We start from the raw sequence: 12510 nt of genomic DNA, 5'->3' as shown, positions 1-12510 counted from the left end.
CGAATCTCGCGTGCTCTCGTGCTGGTAAAGGTAGGACGTCGGCAGCGCGCGATATGGATGTGCGCCATCAGATCTGGGGGTGAAATATCTAATGGTTATCACGCGGTGAAGCTGCACGGAGGGAAATCGGGGGGAGATTTGTGGGGCCTGGGGGGATTAATTACACTTAACTGTAATTAATTAATGAATAAATGGGGGTTAAATATAAGTGGGTTTAATAAAGTGGGACCAGGGTTTAATATGGTGGGGGTTTGTTAACCGCACCAAGGGTGGTGGGTTAAACAGTTTATATAAGGAAAATGTGAATTTTGCGGAGTTTTGTTAAATAAAGCGAGGGGAAAACAAAAGTTAGGAAAAAGGAGTTTTATGGGTTAAAAGGGTTTTGTCGAGAAATATATGAATGGCAGAGTTAATTAAGTAAATGCGGAGGGGGAATTTAAACTTAGGACAAGGGGGGTTTTAGGGGTTTTTTAGATAAAATAAGGAAATTAATACGGGGAAAATGATTTTTTCACAAGAAAATGGGTTTCACACTAGGGAAAAGGGGTTTTGGGTAGGAAAATGACCTTTGAAGGGTAATTTGCTAGGGAAATGTGTGAAACCAAGGGGTAAGGGTCAAAATGAAGGGAAAAGTGTATTTTTTTAAGAAATGATGGGATAATTGGGAAATTAACAAGTATGTAGTGGGGGGTGAAATGAAATGAGGGGAAGTTAACCAAATCAACTTGTGAATATCCTTTCACTTTCATAAATGCTCCTACACACTGAAACATAGGATTAAGCATGATAAATGTGCTTATGCTTCAATCAACTTTGTACTTCTGCAACCTTTCTTCTACTTACCTTTTACTTACCCTAATATTTTTTCTTCACTTTATTGGGTGCATTTAAGCTAGTAGACCCTTTCTTTCCTTTTTCTTTTGAAAAGAAAACTATTTAATTCTAACCTTATATCTTCTAATGGCTCAGATTAAGCTTATGAGCACATTTTATTTATCTACCTAACTACTGATCTGCCAAGATTAAACAATTTGGCTAGATCTTTATTCTCTAACTATAAACATGAAATTTAAAGCATGAACTAGTCAAGATTAAGCTATTTGACTATCATGGGTTGTGGCATTTATGACAAGTTTCACACAACCATTATTTTTCACAATAAAGTAAAAAGTAGTGGCACTTAGACTTGCACACTTTCATGATCTGTTTTTGTTTGGGGTTCATATTTTTTTTACTTTTTTGATCTTTTCTTATTCTTTTTGTCCTTTGATATTTCTTTTAGGACATACCCTCTTTACATTTTTTAATTTTTAATATGGAAAACATTTTGCAGAAAGAAAAAGTATGTACAATATTACAAGACTAATTATATCCAATTCAAAATTGTGAATCCTATTATTATAGGACCCTAAGAGTGGCTCCACATGGGAATGGCATTTCCTGGTGAAATGTCAAGAACTTTAACATCAATAGCCTTTGAATTGTGACTGTAGTTACCCTGTAAACTGTTCTTTTGTGATTTCTGCCTTATTCATACTTATGATGGTGAAACCATCAAAGCTCAGGGTCTTCTCTTCGGGCTTCAACTTCAAAAGATTACCATCCAATCCAATCTACACTCTGCAATGTTATGTACAATGATCAAAGTAAAACGAACTATTGTTAATTTGTAGAAAAATAATGCTTCAACATTCTACCATGGTCTTCCTGGTAGATCTGATCCATCTATCTCTCTCAAGAAAAAGGCATTGTTACCCCTGTAACCGTAAATGACATAAGGCCCTTGCCATAAGAAGTCAAATTTGCCATGTTTGCCCTTGTCTTCTCTTCTTGAATCCCACTTAAGAACTTTATCACCTATGTAAAAATCATCAGCTTTAGTCTTTTTATCAAATACCTTTTTGATTTTGTCCTGGATTACTTGTGATTTTACATATACTTCTTCTCTGGTCTGCTGCAAGTGTATGGTCTGATTTATCCTTCTCTGGATATCATTTGGTTCCACCTGTAATTCTTGGATGATCTTCATCACTAGCACTCCCAAAGAAGATGGAAAAACAACATCCATCCCATACACTAACTGATAGGGAGATGTGCCAATGGACTTTTTGGTAGTTAGTATGTCTGCCCATAAGGCATTGACCAACTTTTTATTCCATGTCTTTTTGTTGTCTTCCAGTAATTTCTTAATGATATTGTGTTATGAAACCAGCTCACAAAAAGATAGAAAAGAGAGATCCGCGCCTTAGAATTCAGCCTCTTCGAGGGGGCAACCTCCTTTACATTACATAAATGAACAATTCTTGGATGATACAAATGACAAAACCTCCTTTCTATATATAGGAGTCTAAGGAGTCACAATATAATCCAGCCGACCTAACAATAATAATATAAAGCCACAAAAATAACAATAGAGGGATTCTATGGGGCACAGAAATAACAACATGGGGGTAATAGGGGCACAACAATATAAATAAGGGGTATAACTACAATAGTAATGGGGTAATCACTAGTATTATAGGGACCCAACATATTGACCAGGATTTTGTTAGAGGATTCTGCAAGTCCATTACCTTGAGGGTAATAGGCAGTGGAGTGGCCAAGGGTGATGTGGTATTTGTTACAGATTCTTGGATTTAAAGGTAGCTGCATTATGAGTAATGAGCTTTTGGGGGCATCCAAATCTTGACAGGATATTATTTTCTAGGAATGAGATAACGACAGTGTTTGTGGATTGTCTAGAAGGGATGGCTTCTATCCATTTGGTAAAATAATCAATGGTTGTCAAAATCCACTTACGCTAAGCTGAGGAGGTTGGGTGTATTTCTCCAATGAAGTCTAACCTCCATTGTTGAAATGGTATTTCTGTAGAGATTGGTTTAAGAGGTAAAGGTAAAAGCTTTCTTTTTCCCTCAAATATCTGGCACTTATGACAAGAGGTCACATGTTTCTTAACATCTGCAAAAAGAGTGGGCCAGTAGAAACTAGCCCTTAGAATTTTTTCAGTAGTAGTCTTCCAATACAAGTGTCCTCCACAATCCCCTGCATGAAATTCTTGCATAATTTTATCAGCTTCATCTTTTAGTAAACAGTTCAAAAGAATACCACTAATGTCTTTCCAAAACAAAGCATTATCTATGATACAATATCTCAATGACTTCATTTTCAAAAATCTAGCTTTAGTTCTTGTTAAACCAAGAGGAGCTTGTAAGTTTAGTAATACAAATATGATATCTGCATACCAGGGTGAATCTGTAAAAGGTTCATTGATCTGTGGAGTCGCCATCTCTTCCTGATCATCAAGGGCACCAATGAAATTAATATCTAGGGCCTGACAGTTCGATTCAGCCATGAGTTTGGCTAAACCTTGGCCTTTGATAAGTTTAGTAGGCTTTATTTCTATGTCATATTCCAATATAGTGGCAATCCATTTGCCTCTTTTCCCTTCAGGCCCATTTTGTGTCAAAATGTCCTTAACTACTGAATTTGGAACATAAGCAATAATGTGAGAATACAAAATATAGACTCTGAAATATTTGATAGCCTTTACTAAAGCTAATGCTTGTTTTTCCATAATGTTGTATTTGAGTGTGGCATCTCTTAAGGATTTACTGAAAAATGCAATTGGTTTTTCATATCCTTGGTCATTCTTTTGCAACAAAACTGTTGCAATAGTATGTTCTAAAGCAAAAGAAAAAATTATAAAATCTTTCTGGAAATCAGGACTTATAAGGACTGGAGTTTTGGTTAGGGCTTCCTTGATGGCTTCAAAGGATTGTTTGGCCTCCACTGTCCATTTAAGTTCTGAGTCATTTCTTAACATGTTATTTAGTTCTCTAATCAATTTTGCTAAATTTGAAATGAATCTCCTAAGAAAATTATTTTTGCCTAAAAATGACTACAATTCTCTGATGTTTCTAAGATGGGTGATGGTCAAAATGGCCTTTATTCTAGCAGGATCTATCCTAATTCCATCTTTGGATATTATATGTCTCAACAACTTTCCTTCTTCTAGACCAAAGAGTGTCTTTTTGGGATTTAAAGAAATCCCAAATTTCTTGCATTTAGTGAAAACTCTTCTTAGGTGATCTAGGTGTTCATTATCAGATTTAGAAAAGACTGTGATGTCATCTTGGTATACCACTAAGAAATCATGGATCTCCTTGGCAAAAGCTATATCCATAGCTCTTTGAAATGTTGCTCCTGTGTTCATTAATCCAAAAGGCATCTTCAAATACATGAAGGTACCCCAAGGAGTAGTAAATGTAGTTTTGTCTTGGTCCTCTGGTTGAACTAAGATCTGGTTATATCCAGAAATCCATCAAGCAGTGAAATTCTGGATGAGGCTACTACCCTCTGAAGGATATGGTCCATTTTTGGTAGAGGATAGTTGTCTTTTAATGAGACCTTGTTTAAATTTCTGAAATCAACACAAAGTTTGATTTCTCTAGTCTTTTTCCTAGTAGTGACTAAGTTTGAAATCCAATCTGAATATCTAATGGGAGCTATGATTTGGGCATCATACATTCTTTTAACTTCTTTCTCAATAGATGGCATAAGAACTGGATTAATTCTCCTAAGTTTCTGTTTGAAAGGCTTATGATCCTCTTTGAGAGGTATTTTGTGTTGAATTATGTTGGTGTCATAAGACTTCAAGTCTTCATAACTCCAGGCAAAAACATCTTGGAACTCTTTAAACAGATTTATGTATTTAACCTTTTCCTCTGGAGGTAAGGCTTTTGATATTTTAATGAGTTTTGGTTTTTCCTTAGTTCCTATGTTACATTCTTCTATGTCTGCTCTTATGGGTTCCATTCTCGACTTCCTAGCTACATCATTGGAATCAAACAAATCTTCTAAGGGGACTAATCCCTTAGGCAAAAAATTATTTTTAAGATTAAGAATTTCAGGATCATCATTCATTATTTCCTCTATTTCTACATTTTCTAAGTTATCTACTTCTAATCTAGTGAAATTAGTAGGTTTACCTATATCTAAAATATTTACATCTATGTCATTATCTACTGTACAGTCTGTATCTATTTTACAATTCTGAAACTCACCTTCAGCATTCATGAAGTCATAAATTTGAGAATCCTGGGAGAAAATCTGCCAATACTTCAAATTTTCTGGTATGACAGGCCTATGTCTCACTTCTGCAGTGTACTGATGGTTGGGTTGGAAGGGCAATTTGCAGGTACTAGCAAAAGTGGCAAGACTGTGGGCTTGCATATTTTGTTTTCTAGGAATGGCAGCAAAGTTTGTTTCCAGGAGGTCTTTAATCAAATCTAGGACAGTCTCCCTATATTGACTAAGTCTAGGATTGTTTACAGAGTATTCACCATTAATTTGTTTAATAATCAATTATGAGTCTCCAAGTATAGAAACTCTCTTGGCTCCAAGTTTTCTAACCATTTGTAATCCTAAGATCAGAGCTTCATACTCTGCCATGTTGTTTGTACACTTGAAGTTTAATATGAATGCATGTCCCTCAGAATGATTATTCTCCATATTGTGGATCCACACTCCTGCACCAGCCCCTAATCTATTCACAAATCCATCAAAATCTAGATGCCATAGGGACTCATGAAAAATGTTTTCACTGTCAGTTGTTTTGTATTTCAGTTCTTCAGCTGTGATTTCCTTTTTGTCATGGTCTGAATTGTACAAGATGAAAGAGTCCATATCAGAATGCATGGAGTATATAGGGAAGTTTTGTGGTTTTTCAGCACTACTCACCATGTATTTCATCAAGGTCTCTCTATATAGTTTCCTTTGTTGGCCAAAAACAAATATGGTGGCATAAGACATATCTAACTGCAAGGATCCTTGCAATTTTTCTCCCCATGAGCGAGATAGCAACATTCCATATTTGGGTGGGATGTCTGCAACTACTATGTCCATCAGAATACTCTTTGCTGGGCACTTGGACTAGAGTTACACATAAATCCTTGATCAAACCAAGGCATTTAACTTGGCTAGAGTCAAAGGAAAACAAGTCCTTATATGGTCTGGTAATGTCTAAGTTTAGTCTCTCCATGATTGCTTTTGGCATCAAGTTATGGGATGCCCCTGAGTCTAACATAGCATTATGTAATATTTTGTCATGAATTTTTAGGCTAATGTAGAAAGGAGGGACTCCCCCTTGTTGATGAGTACCATTCGCCTCAGGGCTAAACAATAATTCAGGTTGATCGTCATTCAAATTGACAACATCTAACAAGAAATGCTAAAAATAGCATTTCAAGATATACTTCAGCTCTGTTGGAAATAACAAAAAATAGAAATGCTAAAAATAACATTGCTATAAATATCATTTTGGGATAGATTCCAATTTTAATTAGTCCTTGAATTAAAATTGAGAATTAAAATTCGAATTTAGTCTCACTAGCTGTTTGAAAAATAATTAATTAATTCATCTTGAGTTAATTAGTTGGAGAAAATCAAACATGAAGTCTTTGTGAAGACATGTAACATTTATCCCTTTGATTAAGGAAGTTATCCCTTAATTAAGTAGATAAGGATGAGTTGTAATTAGTTAGCTCAGTTAACTGAGTTAAGTCCAGTTAAATTAGTTCCAAATTGTTTGAGGAACTAATTGTGACTTCAGTCAGTTAATGCATGCAACTAGTGTTCTCTAGATAACCGAATATTCTCTCATAAATAACTCATGCATGTCAATTCAGACAGAGACCCAGTTGAGATTAAAGGAAGGGACAATGTACTATCAGTTGGAGGAATTTTCCTATATAGGAAACTCATCCATGTAGAAGGAATTATCTCCTTCAAGATTGTGCAGTTATTTCAAAAGTCAACGTAGTGTGTGAGGTGAGAATCGCACAGGTTGTAGCTGGAGGACCCAGGAGAAACTGTGCAAGGAAATAGGAGGCTTGGAGGACTGAAGGAAGGCATATGTGTTGTCTATTCTGTCTATAAGCAGCAGTGAGGGATTATACTGAGCGCTGAATAGCTTGTGAGCTAAAGCTTTGTGTAATCCGAAGATATTTCCACTTGTATGATAATATAGATAGCGGGGTTTTTAGCTGAGGCTTTCCCCAGAGTATTCTTCTATGTTTCATGTGTATGATTTCTTCTTCTCTGTTATATATGTTCCGATTGATCTTGCTCAAATTGATTAAGCTTCGGCAAAGTTTGATAGTAGAAGTAGATCAAGTATTTTGCTTTAGTATATTGCATTATCAGGTGATCTACGGTGAAAATTTCTACATGGTATCAGAGCTAGCTAATATGTAGAGAAATTTCTACATGGTATGAGAGGCAAGTTTTTCGGAGCAGTGAACAGTATATGAAGAAGAGAATTTGAAGTAAAAAGAAAAAATTGGGCCATGAGTTTTCAGAGTAGATCTAAAAATTTTTGTGCAAAATTTTCAGAAACAAATAGTAGATCTAGATTATTTGTGGAAAAAGACCCAAATTCAAAAAAAAATCGGTTGAATCGAAGTTCGGATGAGGGAGATATCATTGATTTAAAATCATCTCTTTTTCTAGAAAATTTCGTGACGGTGAGAAAGATGAAACAGATTGGTGTGCTAGCCAAAAACCTGTATGCACTTGAGGTACAAGATGCATGCAAAGCCTTGAGGAGCAAGGCAAAGGTTAGATACTTGGTGGTTGAGAGGGAGAGTAAATTACCTCTCCACATGCAGCACCAAAAGAAGTCTCAGACAATTGTGGAGGAGCCAAAATTGGTGAAGCAGCTTCTGGAGGTTGTGGAGCAGCCACAACTGGAGAAGCCGAGAGGAGATCGAGTGGAGGCATCCAATCATGCAAAGACCTCTAGTAGGGGGGAATTTCGAGCCAAGTGGGTAGAGGGATCACATGCATCCATACCTCCAGGTGGGAGGTGGGGCGATGTGGAGTGATAGTCCCAAGAAGGCTGAAATAGGGGTAGGGTCCTTGAGGTACCCAGCCTCTTTGATTAGACCTTGCTACGGGAGCCCCGACGAGGAGTAGTAGGATTGGCTGAGTGGGTAGAGATGAATGCGGATGGAGTGGCAGAGAGAGCTATAGTGCAGGAGTCCCAAGACAACGTAGAGCTGGCAGGCTGCAACAATGTGAGAGGCACAGGAGTGTTGCACCAGTGCAAGATGGCATAGAGAGGTGTGCAATGGTGCGAGATGCAGGGATTTGTTGCAGCAGTGCGAAGGTTAGAGAGGGAGCACTTGTCAGTGACAGAGGGAGCTTTAGCATCAGAGGGTGTTTCTAGCCCAATAGGGAGGTCAGTCGGGAGGTCAATTACTTACTTCTCAGTAACTGAGTTGCAGTGCAACAATGGGCAGCATGATGCAACATGATGAGAGGAGATGCAGTGTGGATGCAGTGCTGGGAGATAGGACCAGCAGTAGCACGGATGCAGCAAGAGGAATAAGTGTGATTGATGCAGTCAGAGATCAAAGTAACAGAGGCTAGAGCAGTCAGATACTGAAGGGCACAGAGGTGTAGAGTTTTCAGTAGACAGAGGCAATATCAATTAGAGACTTTGATGACAGAGGCGTCATTTTGATTCAGGTTGGATATTTTTGTGTTCCTAGAGTTGCTGGAGCAACAACACTTGAGAGAAGTGTTGCATTTAGAACATTCCAAAGGTTCAGGATCGGGTTCGAGTTGAATGCCTTTCTTGTTGAGAGGGAGTGTTGAAAATGGCAACAAGAAATGCTAAAAATAGCATTTCGGGATAGATTCCAATTTTAATTAGTCCCTGAACTAAATTCGAATTTAGTCTCACTAGTTGTTTGAAAAATAATTAATTAATTCATCTTGAGTTAATTAGTTGGAGAAAATAAAAAATGAAGTCTTTGTGAATACATACAACAGTTATCCGTTTGATTAAGGAAGTTATCCCTTAATTAAGGACATAAGGATGAGTTGTAATTAGTTAGCTCAGTTAACTGAGTTAAGTCCAGTTAAATTAGTTCCAAATTGTTTGAGGAACTAATTGTGAGTTCAGTCAGTTAATGCATGCAACTAGTGTTCTCCAGATAACTGAATATTCTCTCATAAATAACTCATGCATGTTAGTTCAGACAGAGACCCAGTTGAGATTAAAGGAAGGGACAATGTACTATCAGTTGGAGGAATTTTCCTATATAGGAAACTCATCCATGCAGAAGGAATTATCTCCTTCAGGATTGCACAATTATTTAAGAGGTCAGAGCAGTGTGTGAGGTGAGAATCACATAGGTTGCAGTTGGAGGACCCAGAAGAAGCTGTGCAAGGAAATAGGAGGCTTGGAGGACTGAAGGAAGGCATATGTGTTGTCTATTCTGTCTATGAGCAGCATTGAGGGATTGTACTGAGAGCTGGATAGCTTGTGAGCTAAATCTTTGTGTAATCTAGAGATATTTCCACTTGTATGATAATACAGATAGCGGGGTTTTTAGCTGAGGCTTTCCCCAGAGTATTCTTCTATGTTCATGTGTGATTGATTTCTCATTCTATGTTATATGTGTTTTATTTGATCTTGCTCAAAATCGATTAAGCTTTCGCAAGCTTGTTCGTAGAAGTAGATCAAGTATTTTGCTTTAGTATATTGCATTATCAGGTGATCTATAGTGAGAATTTCTACAATCTTCTCCCTCTCCTATATTTAAAGTTTTAGTTATCTGTGATCTGTAGGATTCATTCTTTACTAGTTCGGTCAAAGGAACTAATATCTTTAATTTTGTTACTTTAGTTTTGATGTTGAAAGGGAGTTGAGCTTTGTTTGTTTGGATGAGATCTTCCTTAACAAATGCAGTCTGTGTGTCTTTATCTTGTTTCTTAGTATTAAGCAATTCAGTCTGTGTTTCAACAGTTTTGTTCTAATTACTCCTATTTGGAATGTTTTGAGTGATTGTTTCAGTTTGAGTTTCAGTGGAGGTTATATCTACAATTTTTGGGGTAGAAGTCTCCGGTGTTCCCCTAGGGAGGATTTGTAAAATCTTAGTAACAGGAGCTTTTGTTATCTTTTTAGTTTGGGTCTAGATTGATCTTTTAGTGGGAGCTTCATTGTTCTTTTTACTTCTTAAGCTATACTGTTTGTGAACCTCATATATAGCTAACTCATAACCCTATTTAAAGTCAAAGGACTCACCAGATTCTAATTGCAATTGTTGCAGCATGTACAACTCTTGTTCTTCTTGAGTAAGAAAAACAACATCTTCATTGTTTATTCCTAACAAGTTTATCTGGGTGTCATCCTCTTCTTCATGGTTATGTGAACCCTTAACATAGTTCTCCTAGAAGGGAGGCCTAATTTGCTGATCTGGTATAACATTCTTTCCAGTGTTAGGATTCTTCCTAAAGTTGGGGTTTCTTATTGGGGGTGGTTGTTGATTCTCCCATTGAGTTTTTCTTTCCATGTTTTCTAATCTATCCATTATTCTCTCTACACTCTTGGCTAAATTATCTATTTTTCCATCAGAAGTGGAAGTTTCCTCTTTAATTACAACTCTCTTTTCATTTCTTATTCTGGCTTTCTTGGCTAATAGGTTGGCCTCTACACTAACATCATTACTTTGAATTTGTTCCAATGTTTCAGGGTTTCTTTCCCTTCACTGGTATGACATGTCAATGTTAAAACCATCAGGGAACTTGATTAATGCTAGGTTAGGTGGAGGCTTAAGATTAGCAGGGATTGCATTGTATATGCTATTGAACCTAGTACAATAATCCTGAACTAACTCATTAGGAGCTCTTCTAATGTTATCATATTCAGAAAGTATTTTTTGAGGGTTTTTCTTTCTCTCCCATCTATCAATGAATAATCTATGAAAAGCAGCTAAGTCTGCAATATGGTGGGCAGGTAAAGCTTTGAACCATTTATTAACATCCCCAGTTAATGTTTAAGCAACCAACCTCATTTGGACATCTAATTCATCTACCTCATGCACCTCAAAATAGTTAGTCATTTTGTTCACATGCTGTTGGGCAGTGTGCTGACAAGTAGCATCAAACAAAAAGATTTTGATTTGATAATCTTGGGGAATGGCATGGAGTTGTGCAGGTAAAACCAGAGGTGCATATCGGTATTCCATGGCTGAGATTATGGTTTGACTAGGGAGTAAAGTGCTGGTAGTTGAGGAAGGGCTTGAACTGGATGGAGACGAACTAAATGATGGTGAGGATGGTTGACGAATAATTGGCTTAGGGGAATGGACTGTGGTGGTTACTATAAGTGAGGTAGTGGTAAATGAAGGTGTATTTACATTGATTGAAGATTGTATAGAAATTTCAGATGCAGCAGCAGTAAGGGCAGCTAGTTCAACAGATTATTGAAGGTAAGCATCATCTATATGGCTTATCAATGTAGAGGTCAAAGCTTCTAACTTGTCAAAAGTCTCTAAGACAAATTTATATAAATCTGGATGGATAATCAACCTTTTTGATTCAACAAGTTGAATAAACTCAGGGTCTAACACTGTTTCATGGATTGCATTCTCCGATTTAGTTCTAAATAATGAGAGGTCAAATGACAAATCAAAAGGGATTTCCTCTAAAGTTGCAACTCGTTAGGGAGTGAATTTGCTTTGACTAATTGGCTACTACTTGCCTGAGTTTCTACCTTTTTTGGCTTTCTTAAAATTCTGTCTGGGTCATCAACTATAGTAGCAAGGTTTTGATCTGGATTTGCCCTAGTATAGTGAGTCTTCTTATGACCCATAATTCTAACTTTTAAAACTATTTTTATGAATTTTTTCAAAAACAACTTGCGAAAATGACCTTAAGGGGCTTAAGATTAAATTTAAAGTTTCCTTAAAGTTTTATTAGACTGAGGATCGAAGTCCGAAGTATGGTCGCCAATGATGTTATCACTCCAAAATTTCTTCTAAGTTGTCATAAAAAGAAATGATAGAGGTAACCACAAACCACTTTTGGAGATCAGGACCTAGCCTTCCTAATCTCAGAGAGGGCTCTCTCTTTTTGATTAACTTTGCTTTAGTTAATTGATTTTAGGCTAGTTATGATTGTGTTTGGGTTTTTTGTTTTGAATTTGGGTGGTGGGATCACTTACTTATATGAAAAGGGTTGTTTTTTACCATTGGGCTATGGGGTCAAATGTTAGAAAAACAAGACTAGATTAAGTTCTTAAAACAATGTCTACAGGGCAAGATAGACGAGTTATTACAGATCTCAAAGGCTTGATGGTGAAATGCTTTCCAATCGGATCCAGGGAGAAATTAAGGGTTCCCTAGGCTGGTTATGAAGAGAATGAAAGAGGTCAATCAGGATGAGAAAGCAATTAAGGGTTCTCAAATCCGGATAACAGAGGAAAACATATAAATGACTAACTGTGCAAAACAGAGTGTACTTAAACAAGTTCTCGGTTATATTTCCAGTTAATTCATTCAAATTTGGAAAAAAAATTAAGCTTATGAAACACATAAGAAAGTAACAAAATCAGACAAAGAAGATACTTCACTGCAATAGCTCATCTCATGAATCCTCTAGTGCAATCTTTTTATTACTTGCTCCAGTCTGTTGACTTGAAAATTGGTACAATCACCCTTA

Source organism: Pinus tabuliformis, chromosome 5_2, assembly GCF_031772625.1.
Source record: "Pinus tabuliformis cultivar Carrire ecotype Pingquan chromosome 5_2, CPIR1, whole genome shotgun sequence".
Lineage (NCBI taxonomy): Eukaryota > Viridiplantae > Streptophyta > Pinopsida > Pinales > Pinaceae > Pinus > Pinus tabuliformis.
Note: the sequence above shows the minus strand (reverse complement) of the source record.